Source organism: Pongo pygmaeus, chromosome 12, assembly GCF_028885625.2.
Source record: "Pongo pygmaeus isolate AG05252 chromosome 12, NHGRI_mPonPyg2-v2.0_pri, whole genome shotgun sequence".
Classification (NCBI taxonomy): Eukaryota; Metazoa; Chordata; class Mammalia; order Primates; family Hominidae; genus Pongo; species Pongo pygmaeus.
In genome coordinates, this window is record NC_072385.2 from 46,586,563 (window position 1) to 46,601,028 (window position 14,466).

General features: G+C 39.3%; 1 long non-coding RNA gene across 1 annotated transcript in view; it reads left to right on the forward strand.

The window, feature by feature from the left end:
• The window catches only part of LOC134737851 (uncharacterized), a 70,234-nt gene that overhangs the window by 49,603 nt on the left and 6,165 nt on the right, over window positions 1-14,466 (forward strand). The window lies entirely within an intron of this gene.

Genomic DNA, 14,466 nt, shown 5'->3' on the forward strand with positions numbered 1-14,466 from the left:
TAGGTTGCTCCTTATGTGATCCTTCGCATACCTAGGAGGCTTCTAAACAAGCCCAAGGTCCCAGGTTTTTTCCACTTCTTCCCAGGTTTTTTCTATACTGGTCCATGGACCAGTATGTGGTTTTCATCTCCTCCCCCATCTCCTTGATTATTGTCTCCTTTCTTCTATTTTGCTTTAAGTATTTTTATTTTATTTATTTATATTCTTTTTGTAGCAACATGGGCTTTGAATTCAGATGGACCTTGGTTTGAATCCCAGCTCTGCCACTTGCTAGCTCTGTGGCTCTGGCAAGTAACTTTCCTGATCCAAAAATAAAAGCAGAGCTTGTGCTAAAACCTGAAAACAGCCCCTGGACTTGTTGGCTGTCAAGGTTCTTATCAAAGCATAGATTATGCTCGGCTCATAGGATTTGGCTTTTCTGAACACCAGGAAATTTCTGGAGTAAGTAATTCAGAAACATTACTCCCTTTCACGTACTTGCCAAGTACTTGAGCCAGGTATTGTTCTAGGTATTGGGGATAGAGCAGTAAACTAGCCACGCCAGTGCCCTACCCTTTAGGAGTTTACATTCCAGTTGTGGGATGTCAGATAACACACAGTAAAGGAATTAAAGATGGTAATAAGTGCTATGAAAGAAAGAAAACCAGGCACCATATTAGGAAGTAACTTGGGGAAGAAGCAAGACAGGGAGAAAGTTGCTTTAGCCAGGGTGGTTAGGAAAGGCTGTTGAGAAGGTGATGCTTGAGCTGAGCGGTGAAGGATGAGAGCAAGCCAGCCATGTGTGTTTGTTACCTATTGCTGCCTAACAACTTTTCCCACAATGTAGCAGCTTAAAATTACAAGCATTTGTTATCTCACAGTTTCTGTGGGTCAGTGATCAGAGCATGGCTTGCCTGGGTTTGTCTGGCTCAGGGTTTCTTTCTCATGAGGCTAAATTCTGGGTATTAGCTGGATCTCCAGTCAGCCCAAGGCTGTCCTGAAGGAGCATGGACTTCCAATTGCACCCACATGGCTATTGGCAGGCTCTGGGTTCTCACCGGCTGTCGGCCAGAAACATCAGTTCTTTGTCATGTGGGCCTGTCCATTCAGCAGCTGACAATAGGCAGGAGGCACTTCCCTCAGAGCAAGCCAGCAAGGTGAGAGAGAGAGAGGGCAGCCTGAATGGGAGCTGCCTTCTTTGAGTAACCCATCATCTTCACTGCATTCTATTCACTACAAGCGAGTCACTAAATCCAACCCGTACTCAAGGGGTCGGGATTCTACAAAGGTGTGAATACCAGGAGGCAGGGGTGAGTGGGGCCATCTTAGAAACTGCCTATTGTACCATGGATGCAAAGTGCTAGGAAAGAGTATTCAGGGCAGAGGGAAGGTCTAGAGCAAAGAGACCCTGGTTGTGTTTGAGGAAGTGAGAGGAGGCTAATGGAAGCAGAATGTACTGAACAAAGTGGGGGGAAAGAAAGATAGGAAATAATATAGTTAGAAGGCAAACCATGCAGAGCCTGGAAAGAAATTTTGATTATCCTAAGTGCAGTGGGAACCAGTAAAGGCTTTTAAGCAAGGGAGTTAGTGATGTAATCCAACCACTTGAAATTTTCCAGACCTCGATGGTAGATGTAGCTGCACCAGGGCCTGAAGGTAGAAGGTGAAGAGAAAAGATTCTTTTGCTCTAAAAAATGTCAATGGCATGCAAATGCCTATCCAACTAAGTATAAAGACTTCAGGGTCTTATAAATATTCTCCAAGCTATCCTTACAGCCTTATCTCCCACTACTTCCCAAAACTCCAGTCAAAATGAAGTTCCCCAAGCATATACACTGTGTTTTCCTGTCTCGGAGCTTATGCTGTTTCCTCTGCAGGACTCTGGAGGACTGCCCCTACTATCTCCATCTGTCAAACTTGAGCTGTTTTTGTCAAGACCCTTCTCAAGTGCCACCCCCAGGTGATACCTTTCCTAATTTTTCCCTTTTTTGAATGCCCATTGCTCTTTGTTTAATCCCCTTTTTGAATTTACCATGTCTTTCCTAGTTTTAGTAGTTCAGGTCTAGATTGTAAATTCCTTGAAAGCAGGCACTTTGCTTTCCTTATTTTTGTAATACATTCAGAAGCAAGGGCTTGAGCATTTGTAATCAGTGTTCAACCAACACTTGTCAACTTGAATTAAACTGGGAACTAGACCATGACAACAGCTTTGGTTGGCTGTGGGGGCTTCTGAGAAATAAGACAGTAACCAGTTAACACCAAGTTATAATTTTCCTATCACAACTCACAAATTTTAAAATTTTGCTTTCTAAAGTTCAAGAAAAGTGTTGAGTGTATGCTACCTTTCATGTGAAAAAGAAAGGTTTATAAGAAAATATACATGATCTTATTTTTGCAAAAAGAAATAAAGTAAGGATGCATCAGAAACTAACTGCAGAGAGCGGATGGGACCAGGATGGAAAGAATGGAGGAAGAAGAACAGGATAAGGGATTGAGGGGAAGTTACACTTCTCTGATTATACCTTTTTATATAGTTCTAACTTTTAGAACCATGTTGAGATTCCACACACTAAAAAATAAATACACTAAATGAAATTTGGTATATTCATACAATGGGATATTATTCAACTATAATAAGAAATGAAGTACTGATGCATTCTATACGATGGAGAACCTTGAAAACATTATGCTAGATGAAGAATATATAATATATCCAGATAGACAAATCCAGAGACAGAAAGCAGATTAGTGGTAACCAGAAGCTGTGTTGGGGGTGGGGGGTTGAGAAAGGTAATATGGAATGACTGCAAATGGGTACTGGGTTTCTGTATTAGTCCATTCTCACATTGCTATAACGAAAATAGTTGAGGCTTGGCTGGGCATGGTGGCTCATGCCTGTAACCCCAACACTTTGAGAGGCCAAGGTGGGCAGATCATGAGGTCAAGAGATTGAGACCATCCTGGCCAACATGGTGAAACCCCGTCTCTACTAAAAATACAAAAATTAGCCAGGTGTGGTGGCACAAGCCTGTAATCCCAGCTACTCAGGAGACTGAGGCAGGAGAATCACTTGAACCCAGGAGACAGAGGTTGCAGTGTGCTGAGATGGCACCACTGCACTCCACCTTGGGTCTCAAAAAAAAAAAAAAAAAAAGAAAGAAAGAAAAGAAAGAAAGAAATATCTGAGATTGGGTAATTTATCAAGAAAATAAATTTAATTGGCTCATGATTCCACAGGCTGTACAGGAAGCATGATGCTGGCATCTGGTGGCTTCTGGGGAGGCCTCAGGAAACTTACAGTCATGATGGAAGGCAAAGGGGGAGCAGATAGTCACATGGCCGGAGCAGGAGCAAGGGCTGGGGAGGTGGTACACACTTTCAAACAACCAGATCTCACAGAACTCAGTCAGTATTGCAAGGACAGCATCAAGAGGGTGGTGCTAAACCATTCACTAGAAACCTCCCCCATGATCCAGTCACCTCCCACCAGGCCCCAATTCAACATGAAGTTTGGGTGGGGACACAGATCCAAACCATATCAGTTTCTTTTTAAGGGATGAAATGCTCTGGAATTAGATAATGATAGTGATTGACTAACTTTGTGAACATACTAATAACCACTGAATTGTATACTTTAAAGTGGTGAATTTTATGGAATGTGAATTGTATCTTAACTTTTAAACTAAATACATAATTAAAATCAGCCACAAGTGTCAGAGGAAATGCAAGTAGATACAAATGATAGCAAATCACCCTAGCTGTAATACATATGAATAACAATACTGAAGGTGGTAGGAAAGAAAAGAACTAACCTAAGTAACTGGGAAAGAGTATTTGGACTGGCTACTATAAGGCTGTCAGTAAAAGGAACACAAATATTGCATTCTAATTAATAAATTTGTTTTTCACAGAGAAACAGATGAACAATTCTAAAACTACTTTATGGGTATTCTAGGACTACAAAAATAAATAAATGTATTATGGATAATGACAGCCAGGTTTCTCACTGTCAGAAGAGGGAGAAAGGAAACGGGGAGGATAGAATGAACTTGATAGTGTTGGATTGGCAGTGAAGGTTTCAGAGTGGACTGTTGGTTTCCAACATATATGCAAATAGATAAGTATAGAAATAAATGTAGATGTGTGCATATGTATGTGCAAACATACATATATTTCTTAGTTCTCTCTGTTGAGTCTAGAAGCAATGACACCCTAGAAGCAATGAGCACCTAGAATCGAGATCTTGGTTTCAAAATTCCATTCTCCATTAAAGGAAAACAGGGCTTCTCAGAGAAATGTCTTTTTCCAAAGTTAGGGCAAAAAGTTATAATAGCCTACAACATCTTCTGGAAAAAGAAAGTAAGAAAATGCTAAAAAACCCCAGGGGAATATTGAAAAACATAGATGAGCCAATGTGAAGATGCTCCCAGTGGCCAATCTGGGACAATGTGACCAATAAAAATAAGAATAGTAATAGATTGTAAATCATAGAATAAAATAAATACCCTTGCATACATACTAATATAAAAACTGAATAAGTAAATAATTGGAGGAGAATAGACAGCTCTTCCTTGAAGGAGAATTCCAATTAACAAATGTAGATAGAAAGATGAAGACAGAAAATCACCATTTGGCAAATACCACAATAATAACTGTTGCAGGCAAGCATCATTTTAGCAAAGAATGCTAAAATTCATGGACAAAGTATAATGAGGGTGTGGTGGCAGGCACCTGTAGTCCCAGCTACTCAGGAGGCTGAGGTGGGAGGATCACTTCAGGCTAGGAGTTTGAGTCCAGCCTAGGCAACATAGTGAGACCCGGTCTTAAAAAAAAAAAAAAAAAAGTGGGGGAGGGGCAAGCAGGTGGCTCACACATGTAATCCTAGCACTTTGGGAGGCCCAGGTGGATGGATCACTTGAGTCCAGGAGTTTGAGATCAGCCTGCCCAATGTAGTAAAACCCTATCTCTACTAAAAACACACAAAAATTAGCCAAACGTTTTGGCACACACTTGTAATCCCAGCTACTCAGGAGGCTGAGGCACAAGAATCATTTGAACCAGGGAGGCAGGGGTTGCAGTGAGCAGAGATCGAGCCACTGCACTGCAGCCTGTGTGACAAAACAAGACTCTGTCTCGCACACACACAAAAATAAATAAAAAAGAGAAACAGAATAGTTTTTAAGTATCCCTCCACAGATACTTACTACTTACAAAGAGAACAGTAACAACTTTTCATTTAAAAAACCTGACAGACACCACGTTAACCAAGTGATCTAAGTTCAAAGTAAAAGAAGAGAAAAAGATGCACCATAAGAGAGCTAGAATACTTGTACTAGTTTCAGACTAAGTAGATCTCAAAACAAAGGATATCACTGTGGATAATGGTTCATTTCATAATGGTAATCAAAATGATGCACTTAGTGACAGAGCTTCAAAATACATGAAACAAAAATTGATAGCGTCAAGTAGACAAATCTGCAAGTTGAATTGGAGATTTCAATACTGTTTGCAGAAATTCAGCAAGGATAAAGCAGATGTAAATAATATTAACCAACTTGACTTGATTGTCACTTATCAAACACCAATAACAGTCAAATGCATATTGTTCTCAAGTGTGTATGGAACATTCACCAAAATAGATCATATTCTGGTCATAAAACAAGTCTCAATAAATTCAAAAAGATTCAAGCCATGTAAAGTATGTTCTTTGACCATAATGGAGTTAAATTAGACATTAATAACATATATTTTTAGATAAATCCCCAAATATTTGGAAACTAAATGATATACTTCTAAATAACATATAGGTAGAATAAATTAAAAAGTGATTAAAATTATTTTGAATGGATAAAAATAAAAAACAAATTTTAAATTCAGCTGAAAAATTTTTAAAAAGAAAAACATAACAAATCAGAACTTTTGAGATGTTGCTAAAGCAGTTTTTAGTGGGAAATTTATAGCACCAAACACTTATAGTAAAAGAAAGTTTTCAAATCAATAACCTCAGCTTCCACTTTAAGGCCCTGGAAAAAGCAGAGACAATTAAATCAAAACTAAGCAGAAGAAAACAAAAAATAAGATCAAGCCAAAATTAATGAAATAGAAAATAGAAAAACAGGCCAGGCATGGTGGCTTACGTCTGTCATACCAGCACTTTGTGAGGTTGAAGTGGGCGGATCACCTGAGGTGAGGAGTTCAAGACCAGCCTGGCCAACATAGTGAAACTGTTTCTACTAAAAACACAAAAATTAGTTGGGTGTGGTGGTGGGTGCCTGTAATCCCAGCTACTCAGGAGGCTAAGGCAGGAGAATTGTTGAAGGTGGAGGTTGCAGTGAGCCAAGATTGTGCCATTGCACTCCCGCCAGGGTGGTGAGTGAAACTCCATCTCAGAAAAAGAAAATACAAAAACAACAGATAAAATCAATGAAATCGAAAGGTGGTTCTTTGAGAAAATCAATAAAATTGATAAGAAATGTTGCTAGACATATTAGTGGAAAACGAATAAACAAATGACAATGAGAGGAATAAGAGAGGTGACATCATTTCAGATGCTACAGATATTATAAGGATAATAGGGGAATATTATGAACAATTTAAGCCAATAAATATGACAATTTAGATGAAATTAATAATTTCCTTGAACATCACAAATTACCAGAACTCACTCAAAAAGAAATAAATTGTCTAAATAGCCCTATGCTTATTAGAGAAAATGACATAGTTAAAAAACCTACCACAAAGAAAACTCCAGGCCCGGATGACTTCATGGGTGAATTCTACCAAACACTAAAGGAAAACAAGTAATACCAATTCTACACAAAGTTTTTCAAAAATATTTAAAATAGGGGAATAGTTCCAAATTCTTTCTCCAAGGCCAGGATTACCCTTAAAACAAAATCAGACAAAAACATTACAAGAAAAGAATACTATAGACCAATATCTCTCATAAATAAGCCACATACAAAATGGTAACAAATTGAATTTAACAATTATTAAAAGGACAATATATCATATGGCCAAGTGAGATTTATCTCTGGAATGCAGGGTTTAACATTTGAAAGTTAATCAATATAATTCAACATATTAACAAACTAAAAAAATTACATGATTATCTCAATAGATGTTGAGAAAACATTTAACAAAGTTAAACATTCATTCCTGGTAAACACTCTCAGAAAACTCAAATTAAAAGGAAACTTCTTCAACCTGAAAACAGGCAGCTAAGAAACCTATAGCAACCATCATAGTTAATGATGAAAGCCTAAATACTTTCCCCCTAACACCAGGAACAAGTCAAGAATGCCTGCTGTTAGCACTTAAATTCAACATTGTACCAGTGGTTTTAGCCAGTGTGATTGGGAAAGAAAAAGAAATAAAAGGCATCAAGATTGAAAAGTAAGAAATAAAACTGTTTTTATTTGCAAGTGACATGATTGTCTGTGTAGGAAATATGATAGGATCTAAAAAGAAATCTATTAGAACTAATAATTGAGACTAGCATTATTCTAGAATAGAACAAAATATAAAAAATCAAATATATTTGTCTATACTAGCAACAAATAATTGGAAATTTAAATGTTTAAAAATATCACTTATGAAAATACAAAAATGAAATACTTAGAGATAAACTTCACAAAATTGGCAAAATACCTATAAACTAAAACTACAGAATATTGCTGAAAGAAATTAAAGAAGACCTAAACAAATGGAGAGATATGCCTTGCTCATAGATCAGAAGACTCAGTGTTGTAAAGATATCAGTTGCTCTCAAATTGATCTATAGATCCTATGCAATCCTACTCAAAGTCCCAGAAGGATTTTTTTTTTTTTTTTCAGAATTGACAAGCTGGACCTGAAATTTTTATGGAAATACAAAGAACCTGGAATAACCAAACAACTCTGAAAAACACAAGGTTGGGATGACATAACCTGATTTCAAGAATTATTATAATGCAGCATTAATGAATACAGTATGAAATTGATATAAAGTTTTAAAAATAGCTCAACAGAACAGAATGAAAAGTACATAAATAAATCCACACAAATATAGGCAACTGATTTTTGACTGAGGTGCAAAGGTAATGAAGTAGAGAAAGGATAGCCTTCTCAACAAATGGTGCTGGAGCAATTGCATAAGCACGTGGGAAAAAATGAACTTAGAACCAAGCTCACACTACATGCAAACATTAACCCAGAATGGATCATAGACCTAAATTTAAAAACATAAATCTATATGATTTCTAGAAGAAAACATAGGAGAAAGTCTTTGTGACCTCAGATTAGGCAAATATCTCTTCTGCAGAAGCACATACTAAAGTGTTCAACATTATTAGCCATTAGGAAAATGCAAATTAAATCCACAATGAGATAACACTACACACCTATTAGAATGGCTAAAATTTAAAAGATTGACATGCCAAGCATTATGAAGATGTGGAGGAACTTCACTCTTGTGAATTTTTGTGATAATGTAAATGGTAGAACCGCTGGAAAACAATTAGGCAGTTTCTTAAGAAGTTGAACATATAATGACAGCGTGATCCACCCATTCCACTCCTGGATATTTACTCAAGAGGAAATTAAATATATAACCATATAAACACTTTTATACAAATATTTATAAAAGCTTTACTTGTAATAGCCAAAAGCTGGAAACAGCTCCACTGTCCATCAAGAGGTGAATGGATAAACTATGGCATATCTGTAAAATGGAATACTACTCAACCATAAAAATATTGATTGCTATATACAACATATGGATGAATCTTAACATTATCATGCTGAGTGAAAGAAGCCTGCTTAAAAAAAAGAGTACATACTATATGATTAAATTTATATAAAACTAGAAAATGCAAACAATCCATAGTGACATAAAGCAGATCAGTGTCTGCTTAGAGATGGGAGATGAGATGGTGTGGGAGGGAAGGATTACAATGGCTTATGAGAAAACTTTTGGGGGTGATAGGTATGTTCACTGTCTCAACTGCAGGGAGGATTTCATGGGTGTATACACATGTAAAAATTGTAGACTTGGGCTGAGCACAGTGGCTCACGCCTGTAATCTCAGCACTTTGGGAGGCTGAGGTGGGAGGATCACCTGAGGTCAGGAGTTCGAGACCAGCCTAGCCAACGTGGTGAAACCCCGTCTCTACCAAAAATACAAAAAATTAGCCAGGTGTGGTAGCAGTCACCTGTAATCTCAGCTACTCGGGAGGCTGAGACAAGAGAATCGCTTGAACCTGGGAGGCAGAGGTTGCAGTGAGCCGAGATTGCGCCATTGCACTCCAGCCTGGGTGACGAGCGAAACTCCATCTCAAAAAAAAAAAGAAAATTGTAGACTTTAAATATGTAGTTTACTGTAAAGTTTATATATATAAAGCTTATGTATCTGAATATAAGATTTATGTGTAAACTTTAGCGTGTGTATATATATACACATATATCTATTTTTATTGAGATATAATTGATGTACAATAAAGTGCACATTTAGAAATAAAGTTTTTTTTTTTTTAACTTCAGCCCAGAAGTGAAAAATGTCACTTCTTCTCATGTTTCATTGGCCAGTGAAAGTCCAAATGTCCACACTTAACTCCAGGGAGGCCGGAGAGTACATTCTCACCACATGTTTGGAAGAATAGTTGAATATTTGTATATAGTACTAATGACTACCACACTCAGCAGTAAGCATGCTGTTCTCCACTTCCCTTCCCTCCCCTCCCCTCCCCTCCCCTCCCCTCCCTTCCCCTCCTCTCCTCTCCTCTCTTCTCTTCTCTTCCCTTCTTTTTGAGATGGGGTCTCACTCTGTCACCCAGGTTGGAGTGCAGTGGTGCAATCTCAGCTCACTGCAACCGCTGCCTCCCAGGCTCAAGCAGTCCTCCCATATGTCTCCCAAGTAGCTGAGACCACAGGCACACACCACTACACCTGGCTAATTTTTGGTAGAGACGGGGTTTCACCATGTTGCTCAGGCTGGTTTCAAAATTCTGAGCTCAAGCAATCTATTCGCCTTGGCCTCCCAAAGCGCTAGGATTACAGGCGTGAGCCACAGCACCTGGCCCTGTTTCTTAATAAATAAAGCACTTGTTCCAATTGTTACATAATAGAATTGACATTCATTTGCAGAACCACCAAATAACATTAGACTTAGCAGCCCTGACTCAAAACTTCTGCAAAGATTCAGCTTGTTTTGCTTGTGATGGGGAGGATCAAAAGTTAAATAAGATTAACCCAGTAACCCAAACCTTTTAGAAATCACTACTTCTTGGAATATAAGAAAATAAACTTAGAAAGAAACCAAACTAGAAGAAAGGATGAACAATCATTTGGTCTAGCGCCTGTCTTCTGGCCCATGAAGTTTAATGTAAATTATAGACAAGGGATGGTGGATCAGAGACTGACTCCATAATGATAAATTAATTTTACCTGAATTGATTCTCTTCATGGTCAAGAAATTATTTTTCATGTCCAACTAAATTTTTTTTAATTTATTTATTTTACTTTTTAGAGACAAGGTCTTGCTTTTCTGCCCAGGTTGGCCTTGAACTCCTGGGCTCAAGGGATCCTCCCACCTCAGCCTTCCAAGTAGCTGGGACTGCAAGCATGTGCCACTGTGCTTTGCTTAAAAATGTTTATTTTTATTTAAATAAATTTCCTTTTGTTCTGTTCTTAGTAGTCACCTTGATGAATTGATTAGAAATATCCAGGCCAAAGCTTCATAGCATGTGAAAGGGTTAGCATCTTTAATGTACAAAAACACTCTTGCACATCAGTATGGAAAAAAGACATTTTACTTATTTTTCTAGCCACATGGCAGATTGTGTTAATATAGTCCCTATCCCACCCCAGCAGGCCCATTTTTCTGAAACACAATAGAAACACTGTGCCTGCTGTATTATTTTCTGTACTTTTTATATGTTCTTTTAAAATGTTTATAACTTTTTAAGAGAAAAACAAACTAGGGTGTTTGTTATATCCATTTAGGATATAAAAAATGATCTAAGCCAGGTGCAGCGGCTCACACCTGTAATACCAGCATTTTTGGGGGCCAAGGCAAGAAAATTGTATGAGGTGAGGAGTTTGAGACTAGCCTGGGCAACATAGCAAGACCCTGTCTCTGTAAAAATAAATAAATACATAAATAAAACTAAAAAAGTGTTGGGCATGGTGGCACATAACTGTAGTCCCAGCTACTCGGGAGGCTGAGGTGGGAGGATCACTCGAGCCCAGGAGATCAAGACTGCAGTGAGCTATGATTGCACCACTGCACTCCACTGTTTTAAGACCCTGTCTCAAAAACAAAAGAAAACAAAACAAAACAAAAACAAAGGTCTAAGAGGACATGGGCAATTCATGAAAGAAAAATATGTGTGAACAATAAACATATGAGGAAGTAAGTAATTTATTATTCTAAGAAGTAATTTAAGTTAAAATAATGAGATACCATTTCAGCTGCAAAACTGGAAAATATTTTTTAAAATGAAAATGCCCAGAACTATTGAGGTTATCAAACCTATATTTACAGTAGGATATTCAGTTTATATGAACTTGTTTGCTACATGAGAGTGGTGGGATTATGCCTATTTTACATTTTCTTCTTTTTGCTTATGTGTATTTTTGAATACTTCTATAATAAATATGAACTACTTTTGTAACAAAATGTACACTTTATTTAATTTATTTTTTTACATGCAATACTTTTATTTTAGACATGCAAGGAAAGCTGTTTCAGAATCTACTGTTTATTATTTTTTTAAGACAGAGCCTTGCTGTGTCGCCTAGGCTGGAGTGCAGTGGCACAGTCTCGGCTCACTGCAACCTCCACCTCCCGGGTTCAAGCGATTCTCATGTCTCAGCCTCCCTAGTAGCTGGGACTACAGGTGTGCACTACCACAACGGGCTAATTTTTGTGTTGTTAGTAGAGACAGGGTTTCATCATGTTGGCTAGGCTGGTTTCAAACTCCTGGGCTCAAGTAATCCTCCTCGGCCTCCCAAAGTGCTGGGATTACAGGCGTGAGCCACCACCCCAGTCCACAAAATGTACACTTTAATCTCCCCCTTTTAATTGAGAGCAATTTCGCTATCTTGAAGTTCTCTTTCTCTTTCTCTTTCTCTTCTTCATGCTAACCAATTCCAATTTCCTTCATCTTTCCTTAGAAGACCTAATTTTCATACTGAAATTATATTTATCAGGCTTTTTAAGACTTTATTTTTGCCATGTGCTTAATTAAATTGAGCTTACTTTCAGAATTACTCTACCATAATGACTTGAATTTTTGAAAAAGCCTTTTCTAGTCTCTCTGTAACTTAATAGACTTCCCTTTGCACTACATTTCATTTAAAATATACATTAGCCAGACTGACACTTAAAACATGTTCACCCTGTGTTCTTTTGTCTAAAAATAGACTTATTAAGTATCTTCTGTGTACTCTGGTACTGTCCCTATGTGTCATAGCAGAGATGCATTCCTATCAGTGTATGTGGGCACGTGTGTGTGTGTGTGTGTGTGTGTTTGCATGTATAAAACATGTGCCTTGGCCGGGCGTGGTGGCTCACACCTATAATCCCAGCACTTTGGGTGGCCGAGGCGGGCAGATCACGAGGTCAGGAGTTTGAGACCAGCCTGACCAACATGGTGAAACCCCATCTCTACTAAAAATACAAAAATTAGCTGGGCATGGTGGTACACATCTGTACTCCCAGCTACTCAGGAGGCTGAGGCAGGAGAATAGCTTGAACCCGGCAGGTGGAGGTTGTAGTGGAGTCGAGATCACACCACTGCACTCCAGCCTGGGTGACAGAGAAAGACTCCATCTCAAAAACAAAAACAAACAAACAAAAAAACATATGTCAGGCTCTGGGCTAAATGGCTTCTAAGCTTTACTTCATTTGCTCTTCACAACACTTTTATGAGATCATTGTTATTGTTTCCATTTTACAGATCAGGGTTAGAGAGGGGGGCTCTAACATGCTAGAGATTAGCCTGAAAGCACAGGAGCTAGGCCATGCACATAGCATCCAGGAAGGAAAGAGGGTAGTATAGAAATAAGACTATGTACAACGCAGCATATGAGAAATGCTACAAATACGTTTTTGAACACATATTTTCTGGACCTTTACTGATTTCAATAATTTGGTTGCAGAGGACAGACTTCATGGATATGAGAACAGTGCAGCTGCACATGGCCCCAGGTTCAGAAGAGCCCTGCATGCTTGGAGTTTAATGCTCTGCAGTTGCTGTCTTGATATTCTTAATAATTTAATCTTTGAATTTGTGTTTTGCAAGTGAAGTCCAATAGACATTGAAGCATGTGCCGTTAGCTTACATGCGGTTCTGCCTGCTGCCAGCTCCCCACCTCCCTGAGAATAGGTCCTTGGCAGCCTGTTCTCCATTGCCTGGTTTCTGGGACCCTGCCCAGCCACCCCTTCTCCACATCTGCTCTCCCCACTATGGCCTCTGCCTGCCTTTAACTGGGATGGCAACTGGGTTGTGTCTGGCAGAGGTGGGGGTTGGGAGGTAATATTCTGCTGTCATCCTCTGCTTTCAATAGGGACCTGGAGTTGCACCCGGGGGGCTTGAGGCTAGGCATCCAGGGTCTCTTTGCAGCAGGGCCTGGCAGCACCACAACTGTTAGGGAGCAACTCGCCTCTGCCCCACCCCCAATCCAGGCACTGAGCTTGTCCTGGCACTGAGGTTTCAAACCCTTCAGGGCCAACCATCTGCTGCAGGTTGGCCCGGCACCAAGCATTGGCCTGTGGCTGGAGGGAGGGGGCTCCTGAGCCTGTGAGGACTCACACTTGCCCTGGGAGTATCCCCTGCCCAAAGGCGAGCGATATTAAAGAGCAAATTTTAAAAGCACACCATGACCGACAGGTCAAGAGAGATGGCAAAAGAAAGGAAAAGCTTTGTATTTTAGCACTTTTAATGGCACTTTTTCTTTCTAGCCTTTTGAACAAGGGCCTGCATTTTCATTTTGTACTAGGCTGGAAAATTATGTAGCCTGTCCTGCTGTCCCATGGTTAGCTTCAGGCAATCAGAGGAGGGAATGGTTTACTACAGGGGGAACGGTGACTTCTTATTTGCTTATTCCACCCTTCTTTACCTTTGCCTTCAAAGTGTTTATTCAGGGAGTCCTACTGCCTGCTGTTACTGGTGTTGGGAGAAGATAGCACTGGTGACTGTTTTCTGCAGAGGAAGCTGCTAACCATTGATATAATTTTTTCTTTTCTTCTTTTTTTTTTTGAGACAGAGTTTTGTTCTGTCGCTCAGGCTAGAGTGCAGTGGCATGATCTTGGGTCACTGCAACCTGTGCCTCCAGGGTTCAAGCAATTCTTGTCCCTCAGCCTCCCTAATAACTGGGATTACTACTGGCATGCACCACCATGCCTGGCTAATTTTTGTATTTTTGGTAGAGAAGGAGTTTCACCAGGCTGGTTTCAAACTCCTGATCTCAAGTGATCCGCCCACCTTGACCTCCCAAAGTGCTGGG